The 14,274-nt window shown below is 35.4% G+C and overlaps 1 protein-coding gene across 18 annotated transcripts in view; it reads left to right on the top strand.

Annotated features, from left to right (window-relative positions):
- Positions 1 to 962: 962 nt before the first annotated feature.
- LOC111064544 (dual specificity protein kinase splA) overlaps positions 963 to 14,274 on the top strand; it is a 70,862-nt gene continuing 57,550 nt past the window's right edge. For 9 of the 18 annotated variants that reach the window (XM_039436299.1, XM_039436297.1, XM_039436293.1 and 6 more), the window contains exon 1: positions 964 to 1,265. The gene's annotated coding sequence lies outside the window, so the exon portion shown is untranslated. Of the gene's footprint in view, positions 1,266 to 14,274 lie in introns of all 18 variants that reach the window. The other 9 variants (XR_005572265.1, XM_039436285.1, XM_039436282.1 and 6 more) reach the window with 4 other exon arrangements.

Below are 14,274 nucleotides of genomic sequence, written 5' to 3'. Positions count from 1 at the left end.
AATAATGACTAATATTTATAATACACCATTTTGAAGGTTTTAGAACGAGCTAAAATTTTTATAAGAAACATTTATTTCGAAAAACGAAAAGGGTGAACTTTTATTCCACAAAATATAAAATTATTAGGTGAAAGTTCCCCCAATTTTCTGACTTATTCATATGGGAATAACTTCATAATCAATAGATATATACGATAAAATGGTAAATGTCATTAATTGTATAGTGAGGTCCACGTTATAATGGCAGTGGATAAACATAGAAGAACAGCGTTACCTGTACTCTGCCTTGACCCCTTGACTATTAAATTATATTTTCACATTGTCAAAAACAGATTTGTCATCGTTGCAGAGCTAGAAAAGGATAGTACTACCGAATGATAGACAAGGATAGCAACATCAAAGTTAATCAAATACTGTCATTACGGTACCTCATTATAACGTGGACCTAACTATAGCTCTATTGGGTAATCCTTGAAAGGATGAAATCAGCAGTAAGCTAGATATTTTGATTTGGAGCCAAAATCGTATATTGATTCTCTGAAAGAAAAAAGCCGGTTAAATTTTAACCGTGATTAACTTTACGAGAACCAATCAGAGCAGGCATTTTTGAAAAAAAAGGCTTCTCTGATTGGTTCTCGTGGAATTAATCACGGTTAAAATTTAACCGGCTTTTGTGCAACCGGCACTCTGCTATTCTCTTCTTTGACTGGTCATATCGTATGTTTTGAGCGTATTATTATTATTATTGTTTTTTTCGTCATTGACTGGGCTATAGGTCATATCATCATGTTTTGAGCGCCGTGCCACGGAATAAGCATAAAGTAGTGTTTCTTTCCTCTGTGGCCGTGCAGCGTGCATTGTTTGGGCCTTGAGCCAGTAACCTTCTCCCACCACTCACTCACCAGACGACTAGACAGCTGAAAATTAATGTTGTGCGTTTCCCCCTCTCCATTCGCAACTGCCAACTTGACCTGCCAACGACCATCGTACTTCCTACTTCTTCATTTTCATAGTTCAGCTTTAGTCTTCACAGTGCTTTGCTTCAGTGAACACCTTATCACAGTCCTCAAGTAATATTCAAGGCGTGCGTAGCTGTAGACAGTGTAGACAGCAGAGAAATGCTGTATTATGGTAGACAGTGTAGGGCCGGTATTCAGTGACATTCCACTACTTCGAGAATGCGTTATGTTATTAGTGTTGTGCCATCTATTGAAGATATCGATCAAATTGCAGTAAGTCTTCATTCATGTGTCACAGTATTGGAGGTTAGTAGATTTATGAAGAAAAAAATGTGTACATAAATAATTATCTGATTCTATAAGTTTCAATCGAATTGTTTGTTAATGGACGTTCACATTAGTCACATTACTTGAAATCTATCTCTAAGTTTTGTACAGTATATAATGATAAAATTTATGTATTTTGCAAAATTGAGGCCAATAGTCAAGTTTGCAAAACAGAAACTTGAATCCACTAATGTATACCAGTGTAGGCCTAGACCTTGCTTTAAGTTTTGTAGATGTTGAACATGTTTGACTTTTGTATTCAACTTGAATCCAACCAACGAATGGGTAAATGAGATAAAAACAGTTGTCAGTCAATGTAGAATCTATAACTAGTAGTTCTGTGAACAGTAGACCTCGCGCTTGCGCAGTTATTAATCACAGCCTCCTCTGTCCATACTGTCCATCAGAGTAAATTCTGTCGTGTCGGTGAGATATTTCTGTGAAAACGACTAATGGCTGTTGGGGTTGGTGTATCGAAAAAATGCAAACATCAAAAGCCAATCTTCTCCAACACTCACTGGCAACAGGTCAGCCAGAGTTGAAAGGTCGAGAGAAAATACTATGTTACTTTCTATTATTCTATTTACTATGGGCAAGACCGTACCGGTGTATTGTAAATCCAATGATCTTCCATTTTCAAAAGAATGAAAATTGCTGAATATCTTGCAGGATAATGGCGCTAGATACGAAAAAGTAACTTTCTGGATGCAGGTTGATCTGCGGTTTTTTAAATTACAAAATAACCGGAGGTATTATCAAAAATCTTTACACATAAGTTTCTGTGCATTGTTTCAATGTACTTGTATACCAAATTTTATCCAAATCTGACTGTAGCTGCGGTACAAACAGACAAAAGCCGATCGAGTCGAAACTATGTAAGACTTCAGCTTCGCTTCGGTCAAAAACAACTGAATAGGATAGTTTGATGAAAGAAAATATTAATAGTAAGAAGGAAACTTTGAGTATACTTGAATTCAAGTTTTCAAATTCGCCCATTCAACTCAGACTTTAAAAAACTTGAATTCAAGCAAACTTGACTAGTGTAAAGCCTACTTCAGGGAATAGTCCTGCTTGCTGAGCTCCTGCATGCTTCCTATCTCAGGGATAATTTAGTTGCTAAGAGTAACAATTGACTTTGTTGGAAAGGTGATTTGATAGATATCCATAATGAGGGACTGGAAATCTGCTCTCAGATTTAACACACAAGGAACCACACTGTGTGGATATGTATGTGGGGTTGCCCCCAAATACAACAAGATCAACACGACCCTGAAAAGTTTTCGCAGTCAATGATCTCCTATGACCTGTGAGATCAGAGTCCAATGATCTCTTCTCTCCTAGAAATGGATATTAAGCAATATTCCTCTTGTCAGGAAAGCTTTACGTATTTACGTCTGATGGGACAGTTTTAAGAAAATAAAAAGAGTTGAAAATGTTACTTTAAACTTTTCACTTAAAATGCCAACTTTTTCGTTTTTGACTTATCAGGTATTCGAAAGCTCTCGAAATAATTGGTGAGGTGCAGCTAGTTCTAATTATTGATGAACTCTGTGAAATCAATGAGTTTATAATAGATCATGTAACTGGGTCGCCGTCTAGTTGTCACCCCGACTACTTGACACCTGGTCATTTTGGCCATACGCGACTACTTGTAGCCTACCCTCGTAAAAATATACCATTGCCGTCAAGTTGTCCCCCCGACTACTTGACACCTACAACTGGACCACCAAAGGTGCCAACTAGTCATGACCGTAAACGACAACTTGACACCTCGCACCCTTGCGTCAGGGTGTCCCCCCGACTAGTTGTCACCTCCTTAGAAAGGAGACAAGTAGACGGGGATGACTCACGTCTACATGACACCTTCCACACTGGCGTCAAGGTGTCATCCTGACTACTTGTCAAATATAGAGCACCAGTTGGCACAACTTACACCCCCGCGGCGTAGGGAGGAGGGATCAAGCAATTTTTATTACTGGTTATGATGTAGACTTGAATTCTAAGCAATTTAGGTTCAGTAACATTTTCTCGTCAAATGCATGGTTCGGGAGATATTCGCCGTCTTTGCTATTTTTAGGACAAATTTTTTCGAGTTGATGGAAAACTGTAAAAAAATAAAAAAAGCTCTTTTGATGACTGAACCAGATATAGAAAACAATTCTAAACACATTTTGTTCAGTTATATTTTCCCGTCAGTCGCACCGTTTACGAGTAAATTTTGCCTAATGCTAAATTTTCATCCAACAATGATATGGTAGATGGAGCTATCAGTATGGTTATCAACTGAGGTATTACATGAAGTCTGATAATTAATATGAGGATAAATAATTATTTATACACACTTGCGCGCAGATGGCAATCAGTCCATAAGAGAATTCAGCCAATGAGAATCTTCAAGTTGTGTCTGTGTCTTCTACACTCACAGACACTGTTCAAACAAATTTTATGAGAATGATTATTAAGAAGAGTAGCATGTTACCATATATATCACTGCAAATATTGAAGTAAAGAAGTAATTTCTCGAATTCCTGGGCATATTATAGTAAATAAGTGGCAATGAGAGTAAATATCAGAGAGAAATTGAGGCAATAAAAATGAGACAAGAAATTTCTTTTTTAATATTCAAGATAATTTATTGAAGACACATTCACTATAGCTATCAGCTATAGATGAAGCTTTATTGATTACTCAAGATTACAAATAACTTGTCACTAATGCTAGACAAATATTTTGTGGCTCTTTCAACATTCAGTCTGTTTCTATTCTTATTCTTGATTGCACCATCCTTGAAAAAGCTCACTCACAAAGACATGATGTTGAAAATACAAAATTAGGAATCTTCCAATTAGTGAGTGGTAAGAGTGCCATGTAATCCTCCCCCACTATCTTCCCTAACCTTTTCAGCCCTTATCCAGCTCAGTTGGTGACTTGCTTGAGCATAGGAGTGATTTTTAGGTGTGACTCTTGGTGAGCGGCCAAATCGCCACCAGCGCGAGCGCTTGTGTTAGGATCTCCACCGAGAAGAGTGGTGCTCTGCGCGAGCGGAATTGAGACTCCACTAGGCGCCAGCGGATGAAGATTAAAAGGGGACAAGTAGTCGGGATGGCACCTAGTCGCGTTCCCATGTAACTCAATCATCGAGGATTCTTTCAAGGAGGAATCCATTCCAATTTCTATTTTTCTGGTCTCCTATCAACTTAAATTAACTCCAAGCATTAATATTAAGAGATTAATAATATCAACCGTTCTTGAATTGTTAATTTTATTTCTGAATGGCAATAAATGTCTTCTGTATATGAAGGTGAAATAAAAACGGAAATGTTCCAATAGTAAGTTGTATTATAATTCAGTTATCATGACCAATATAGACAATCACAATAATAATCATGTCATTCCGTTTGTTCATTTACTCATTCATTATTATTACTAAATCAAGGTCATTCATAGAATTATAGAATCATTCTATAATAATTGTATATCACTATACGACATACACAAACAATAAAATATGCCACAAATCATGTTGAAATTACTAATCTTATTTTATCTTCACTCCAGTAACTCTACACCATGATAACGATTGATTTATTAAAAAACTAATTGATTTATTTATTTATTCATATGCAAATACAATTCAGGTAAAAACAACAGGCATTTGCCCAAAACTGCTTCAAACCTTAATTTGGAATACACAGTCTAAAGCCGCGTTTACACCGGAGTTGGCAATAAAAAATTGCCAATTTCGATTGCAGACGCTAGTTGCCGATGGAAGTCTGCAACTTGTACTTGCAACCTGGGCACATAGTTTGTTTTTAGGTCTGCAACCTGCAACTTGCAACTAAACTTTACAGTATGTAGAAAATCAGACAGTATGTAGAATGTCGAGTGCTGAAGGCAGCGTGTGTTATTTTATCAAAATGTAGAAAACCGAGAAGATACTGGGTTCGACCTTCATTGCAGGCAAGAGCAAAGTATAGCGGCAGCGATCTTTTAAATGATTTAAATCGAGATGATACAGATCCTTTGACGGGGGAATTGAGATGCGATTGCAGTGTAAAAATCTTTTTAAGAATGTCAAGTGACGATTTTGAAAGTTTAATTGTTGGTATTGGACACATAATTAGTAAACAGGATACTAACTACAGGAAAGCAATTCCAGTGCGAGAAAGATTGGCTATTACATTGCGCTTTTTGGCGAGTGGCGACTCTTATACTAGTCTCAGTTATTTGTTTAAAGTTTCCAAAAGTGCGATATCTATTTTAGTGCCAGAGGTTTGTGAGGCTGTTATAGGTTTCCTGAAGGATAACATACAGGTGAGCAAAGAAAGAAAATTACTAAATATTGTTATTTTTAGATAGGTACCTTTTATTTGTTTACGTTGTGCACTGAGTTAAATAAATCTAGACAAAAGTTAATTGTTAATAAATCTAGACAAAAAAGTTGCAACCTGGTAGTGACTTGTTAATAAAATATGAACACAAAGTTAAGTTAATGTTCCAAAGTAACACAATTCATAAAATTAGAAATAAATGTATACATCAAAAAAACTCCAAATCAAACAAAGAAACTCTATAGCTTAAGAAATATAGGCTATAGCTTAGCTTGAGTAATGTATAGCGCTTACATTATAGCTAGCGACCACGTGGAGCCAACAGGCGGGAGGGGTAGCGGGGTAGTTGCAGACTCAAGTTGCAACTGAAGTTAGCGCTGCAACTCGCATTGCCAACCGGGGTTGGCAACCGCCTTTGATCTTTACCGACTCCGGTCGGAAAACCAAATTTCGATTGCCAACTCGCAAAATCGGTCTCCAACTACGGTTGGCAATGCGAGTTGCAGTTGTTTTAATGCGTGCAACTCAAAATTGCCGATAAATGTCGGCAATCATTGGTTGCCAACTCCGGTGTAAACGCGGCTTAAAGGTTATGCTACTTACGTAACTTAAATGTTAACTCGTACACAATTTTGAGTCCAAAAAATGTATCTACTACAATTTTGAATTTATTAGATTGATCAATTTCCAAATATGAATCCAAACAAAACTCTTCCTTCACAATTGCAAAAAAATATTGAAAATTTCACTCAAATCCACAAACTCATGTCACTTCCACAATTACACGACAAATTAAGTAGCACTGGAATTTGAGGAGTTCAACTTGAAGAAAGAATAGAATAAAAAAAATGTGTTGAATCATATTATGATTAATTTGAACTATTGAAAGGAACGGCAATATGGAAAATAGAGAATGACTATTGACAGGAAGTGCGAGCTAATCGGCGCAATCTCATGCTGAATAATCAATAATGTAAACAGTAACTGGCGCCAATCACAATCATAATAATACATTTCGTCTGGACTTTTGTTAAACCAGATTACTGCGTGTGTAGGCTTATCTCTATTATAGCATGATTTATCAGAACTCTATCTAAAGAGCATGCTAAATGCTCTAAAGAGCATTCTATCTGGTTGTTAGCAGTCAAAGCTTCAAAATATCATTCAATTCTGCACGAATACTAGTCTATTAAGTATTAATACATTCCGAATCTATAAATACTGCGGACATGTTACGACTGGCACACTTGCGCCTGGCGATCAACTCCGGGCTCCGGGGTAGTGACCCTGCAAGGTCATTAAGTCTGTGCCCTGTGCAAAGGCCAATAAAACTTTTCACTGGTGAAAGTTTTCCGATTTGTATAAACGTACTATCAAGCTATCAAAATGAAAACGTTTATTTTTCTTTTCTGATCATTGCTTTTTGAGTTATGAGCGCATAAAGTTTAAATTTTTGGGACAGATCGTTTCAGATAAATCCATGAAATCTTGAGGATAAATTCTTCATGGTATTGTTGATTGAACGAAATAAAAATTTCCTGAAAATACTAATTTTTGAGAAAATTATTCAATTTACTAAGAATGACCAATAGTATATTTCGCACCTAGAGCAGAAAATGAGATTTTTCCGGCTCGAAATCGGTTTTCAAGTCCGAGGCCATAGGCCGAGACTAGAAAAGATTGAGAGCCGGAAAAACATTTTTGCCCGTGGTGCGAACGCTATTTTCGCCACACACAAAAATAAACAATATATATATGAGAATAGTTGTTTACTAAGCACTTCCGAAAGCAGAAGTGGAAGGTGATAGCTCTAGCAAATCTGAGGTAATCTGAATATCAGGAAATTGTCCAAGAATTTTTATTTTTTATTCTGATTTGTCTAAATAACCTAAAAGATGATGTTCAATTATGTGGGAGGTTGAGTTTATGCTTTTTTTTCTTTCAAATGACAATAAGATGATATTATTATAAAGAGGATAATTAGCAGTTATGTCGTATATAACGTAACGTACATGGATAAACAGGATGAGTACAAACACAAAATAAGTACAAGAACAAAAAACACAAGATAAACACCAGATTGTTTATTGTAATACATAACAAGAGAAGAGCGCACCAGCGTACAACAAGCTGTACGCTCTTTTATAGACTCCTTCAATCCAACTAGCGTATACTGTATTATTCCGGAAAGTTATCACAAGGGAATGAAGACAACTTCAAGAGTTTACTTCACTTGTTCTTTTTCACACGCCTCAATAATTTCTTTCTATCAATCGTGCACTCTTCTCTCTCTTCGTATCTCTCCTACTCACTTTACTCACACTCTACTTACTATAAAGAAACGGAATACTGAACGGATATTCTTTTCTTTCTGCTACTAACTCTCTCTCCAGGCAATGAATGCTCAAAAAAGAGTATAGAAGGTCAAGAAGGATAAGTTTAGAAGATAATTTTTGACCTCGCAGTTCTGTTTAGGATAGTAAGGAGGTAAACATATCAAAAGTCCCCACCCCTACCCATTGTGCTAAATGAGTGGTGGTGGTTCAAAGGTACCATTATTTTGTTTTTCGCATATAAATCGAATACCATCCATCTTACTTACAAGACTAGTCCATATAAAATTGAATCTTCATAAATTTCTTACAATATTTATCCATCAAGTTTTTGTGAATCCTTCATAGTTTTCGAGATATCCGCTCTTGAAGGTTTTTTGTAAAAAACGCGTTTTCCTTCAATTTTTCACTATTTCTGCTCTTATAACTTTTTGAAAATCGATGGAAAAAATCAATGCTGATTATGACCATATAAACAATTAGATCCTCTCCAATTTTCCAAGCAGCTGCTTCAGTTTAAAATCTTCAGTTTTACAACAATAGACCATTTGACAAAGGAATTTGGAGGCAATGTTTTTAACACAGTTTTTTGACATTGCACCTTTGTTGGGACCAGATAGGAAATGAAAATATCAAAATTCCTTATCCCTACCCCTTCTGCTAAAGGGATGAGGGTAGCCTTGTTTAATAGTTTCATTTTCCAATTTTTGCTTACATGCGCATATATCTTGAGAAATGCGTTCCATCGACATCACTGACCATTCAAAAATGAAGCTTAATGAATCCTCTACAAGTTTTGTTTAGTGGAGTTTCATGATATTTCCAACAGTTTTCGAGATATTTGCTCTTGAATGTGTGAAATTGTTGAAATATTAAAATATAACAAGTTTTCTTCCAATTTTTTGTTCTTTCAGGCCTTATAACTCTCCAACAATGCACCGTAGAAATAAATGCTGATCGTAGGTTTGTAGTCCTCTTCAAACTGATGTATCTCGAAAACTATAAATGATACAGAAATAGTTGTTAGATAAATATTGTGGGATATTATGTAAGATTTAATTTTTTATGGTTTAGTCATGTTCGTAAGATGCTTAGTTTTGTTGTAGTTATCCATAATATGGCAATAGGCTATCTAGTCTATTTTTTAATCATTTCCAGTTCATTATTGAAGTATTATTACAAGATATATATATATATATATATATATATATTATATATATATATATATAATATATATATATATAATGTTATGTATATAAATATCAACTATGCCGCACAGGCGCCCAAGTCTGATCTCAAGGGAAGAGACGTTGATGTGTATGTATATGAAAAATTAATTGCCCTGGTAAATCCGTTTGCTTCAAAGACCTTAAAGAGATATAGACCCACAATGCCTATGCCTTCCCAATGATAGCTCTTACTTGAAATTGAAGGCCGCCATTGAGATATTTTAGCACGAGATATTATATATTATTTATTTGTAATACTATAGATCACAAAGGCATTGGTATGTAATAATCTTATGGGTCGCCCCCTCAATGGCAGATTTCAATTCCAAGTACGACACTAGCGCTGCATGTGAGTCTATGCATCTTTAAGGTCTTTGGTTTGCTTTGCCTTACTAGAGTGTGACGATTCGTCGCCAATGCAGACGACATCTTCTGAGGGTGGCATCGAAATCCACACTGTATTCTTCTGTATTCTTTCGGGGTCGAAGAGCGTACCTCCTACCCCCTCCTCCCACTCGATGTGGTATTGGGTGAATGAAGTTCCAGGAATGTTGTCTTGTTTTGGTGACAATGGTGCTGTAGCCGGTTCCATTGTAATAGGTACTGGGCGGTTGGCATTCAAAATTAACTTCCATAAGGAGACTTCCAACGATTTCCAACGCTTCTCTTACAATCCTGACTTGATAATCTCGAATGCTGGCTATTTGTTTGGAGTTCACGAAATTTATTAATCATATTCATTCAGAAATATTCAGTATTGAAATTACAGTAATATACTGGAACGGCGTACAATATCAAATGAGTGAATATGATACAAATAGGTACGATTTATTGTTCTGGAAAGCTCCTATTATGACTAATCGCATACTAGTCCGGGCGCAAATGTCATTCCGTGGTCATTTTTGAGTAACAGCCGTGGAAGATGTGTCAACTTCTTCGTTAGGTCTAGCATAATAAGGATCGTGATGATGATAAGTCGAAATCACAGGCAAACACCTCGGCCGCCAAAATATTCAGGGTTTTGCTATATCGCTTGTATTTCAATAACAGTTCAAGATATTGAACCGTTTTTCAGACTAAAATATTTTTAAAATCTTCCTCTACAATTTTTGTTCTATAAAATGTTCCTCTAAAACGCATATTTTTTTAGTTATAACCTTCAAAAGCCCAAAAGAAACTTTTTTTCTAAATTTGTTCAAATTTCATTCCATTATAACTTTTTTTGTGCAAGAGATACAGAGAAATTTTAAATCTATGAAATTTAGAGCGTTTTTTTTCAACTTTTTAACGATATATCTTCATGCGCTGTACGTCAAAAAATGAGTTCTCCAGTGCCCTCCAAAGAAAACCCTGCATGATTTCTGGTGCGTTTTTCCATACGCATGAGGTAACAAGCTAGAACTATAAAATCGATTTTTTCATTACTACTTTGAGATAGAGACTTGCAAATGGTCTCAATCTCTTTGTTACAACAAGACAAATAAGAATATTGATGATGGAAACAACGAAAATATTCGACATAATTGTAAAATACAAGATGGCGGTCATTATTGACAAAAAATTTTATATCGCTTGTTATTCAGCTATTGTGAGAGATATCGGATTGGTTTTACCACCAAAGTGTTTAGAATTAACCAAACAATAATGTTCGAGAGAATCATCTCATTTCGACCACTCTTTCCATTATTTATTCAACTTCAAAAACTTGAAACATACATTTTTAGAGGACAATATTTTACTTTCCACTCTGTATATGTATTCGCAGTAGACAAACATTAGTATTATTGGCACGGTATTGTAGAATATTTCCAAAGCTTCAAAATAATATCTGGTTGGAGGCTGTAAGTCCATATTTTACGGCTATAGCGTCATCGGAAAAAGAGTGAAAAGTACTGTTTGCAACGGGAAATACGCTTTTTCCACCAAATGCCAATCCCAACAATTAGAAAAACGTGTAACTCATGACTCCTTGAAGGTACAGACTTGGGAATCTCTTTGTAATGATGTGTAAAAAGAGAATATCCATGATTGCAATCTCAAAAATGTTTGTCATCATGAAAAAAACAAGATGGCGGAAACAATATATCGATTTTCGAAAAATCGTCTGTAATTCTAATAATGTTGAGGATATCGGATCAATTCAGCCATCTGGAAGCTCCAAAATAATCATACTACAATATCCGAAACATTTATCCAATTCCACCAACTTTTACTATTGTGAATATAACTTCAAACTCTTGAAATCAGATTTTTGGCCGCCATATTGGATTTTTCCATGATGAGAAACATTTTTGAGATTGTTATCATGAATGATCTATTTCCACACATCTTTACAAAGAGATTGATACCATTTTCAGGTCTATACCTTCAAGGGATCATGAGTTACACGGTTTTCTAATTGTTGAGATTGGCATTTGTTGGGAAAAGCGTGTTTTCAGCTGCTAACAGTAGTTTTTTCTCTTTTTCCAATGACGCTCCAGCCATAGAAGATGGACTTACAGCCTTCAACTAAATGTCATTTTGAAGCTTTTATAATATTCTACAACACTGTGCCAATAATATTGGTGTTTGTTCACTCTGAATACAATTACAGGGTGAAAAATATATTCATTATATTTTATAAATATAATACATTCAAAACATTCAGAAGGCCTAACTGCTCTACTATTTCCAATAAAGAACAAACGGTGTGTGTAAATGCTAATTGAGAGTCATGAGTAAGTTTTCCGTGTCTTTTTTTATGATTCCTATCTTCGCCTCGAACAAGAACATTATTCCACTTCTTAGAGACTTGAAATTTTCAGAATAGGTTAAAACTTGATGACAATGCATCCTCCCATTAGTTTTTTAAATTATTGACTTCTTCGTTATTTTGGAGGATAATAGGATATCATTAGAAATACATGAGAAAGAAATTCTAGTGATAATTTAAAATCAAATGGATAATAACAATGCAAATATGATCATTGGATTCATTTACATCCAAGATACAGGAAATATCAATTTGATTATATTCTATTCTGTATCATTATGCATACAATAATTACAAAATCACTCAACTCAGCCAGCACATGGATTGAATTCATGCAATTTTCGCGCATTTCCCAACTAGCAAACGCCACAGCCCAAAGACAGTATAATCTTTCATAACTCTTATCATCATTATTGCCATGGTGATAGTTTTCAATTTTTGTAGTAATCTTTATGATTATGGTCAGTGCTTCAAATTATTACATAAACATTTATGTTGAACTTGAAGAATCATGTAGGCTAATTGCAACTTCTAAACTAATTTTTGATAATTGCAGAAAGAAACCATTCATATTATTTTGATAAGTGATGTCTTATTGGATAATAGTCTATTATTTTGTGTACTACGTTTCAAATCAAGGAGGATCATCCTTGTTTCGAATTGATAACCTCTATCTACTCTATCTTGTTTGGTAATTTTTCAAGTTAGTAAATACTGTATTTTTTCTCTCTCAAACATTCTTGTACTAGACGTTTTGTTTCACAAAGTCTTCCTGGAAGGAGAATAAGCAAACAAGAAAACAATATGTCAATGATACCCTTCCTCGCTTCCTCTCTGTCTCTGTCACAGTCTCTCTCTCCATCCCTTGTGCGCTCTCTATGACTGTTTCTCTATCCCTCCAATCCTCACTCTATCTTTCTCTCCACCACACACTCTACACCCACTTACTCTCACACCCTCTCACTCTATGGTAGAGAATTAGTGGAAAGGATATTTTTAATATTCTTTCTGAAGAATGGACATTGATATGTCCAAAGCTCCGCCAATTTATGTAGATGCATAACGATATAATTATCTATAGTTATTACAAATTGCTTTTTTCATATCATATACAGTTCAATAATCATTTTCTTAGTCTATATTATGTAAATAAATCTATAATTTTGCTGTATTGTAAGCTATTGCATGTAAGTGCCAGTATATATTGTCATCATCATCATCGTCATTCAAGGATTAGACTCTGTTGGTCTGTTCCGGCATCCATTTCTTCATCGGTCGTCCGACGCCTCTTCTCCCATCGGGTTTGTAGTGCCAAGCTTGAATTGGAAGTCTATTTGCTGGCATACGGAGTAGATGGCTGGACCAGTCTTCCCTACCTTTCTTCAATATTTGCAATAAAGACAATAAAGACCGGGTGGACAAGGCTCGTAGCTGTGGTGAAAGCAACTTGTCTAGGGGAGTAAACCTTAAAAAAATCCTGCAAGTTCAGATGCAGTGAGGTGGCAGTCCCACCACTGAACTCAACCTGCGCAGCGTTCGTACCGCGGCCAGGGGATTAAACAATTACTGGCAAGCATCAAAATATAGCCTCGGATCGGGACCGGAATTTAAGTATATATTGTAATCTACATAAATAAAGTACTCAATCAATCTATCACACCCTCTCTCTGTTTTTCATTTTTAAACAAACATTCTTGTGATTTTACTCGATTAGCTTTGGAGGATGAACAATGAATTTCCCTCTTACTTCCCCATATTCTCTAAAACACCATTGCTTTCTCTTACCCTGAACAATATAACCTTTTCGCATTCACCAGAAAATGTATGAATGGTGAATTCTCTCCAACCTTCTGCAGGAATGCACATCACCAAGGTCTGTAGAAAGATCCCTTCTTTAGACATTTCACTATTGTTTTGAAATCTTCATAACAATAACAAACATACACACCTTCACTGGAATGTGAGCTGGGTTCATAACAGCGGTCAGTGCAGATGTAAGTTCACTCTCATCGTCAGTGTGTTCGTGAAGCTTACATAATATAGTGTTTATGATAATCTTACATAATATATATATTGTGTAGTATATACATATTTATATTTACATGTAGGCTGAATTATATTTTTCTATAAATTATAAGTAATTGCAAAGTTATTTCCTAAAAAGTTATTAAAAACGAAATGACTTGGTGTGTAACCAACCAGCAGTGCGTCCTCAGTTTAAAGAAATTGCTTTGTTTCGAATAATTGTGCTGTCTTCGGTGTTTAGGATTAATTGATTTTTAGTAAATTATTTAGTTACAGAGTTATTACATATTTTAGTTATTAGTAACATATATTCAGTTA

Source organism: Nilaparvata lugens, chromosome 10 (assembly GCF_014356525.2).
Source record: "Nilaparvata lugens isolate BPH chromosome 10, ASM1435652v1, whole genome shotgun sequence".
In the NCBI taxonomy this organism is placed as follows: domain Eukaryota; kingdom Metazoa; phylum Arthropoda; class Insecta; order Hemiptera; family Delphacidae; genus Nilaparvata; species Nilaparvata lugens.
Note: the sequence above shows the minus strand (reverse complement) of the source record. Positions and strands in the feature narration are given on the sequence as shown.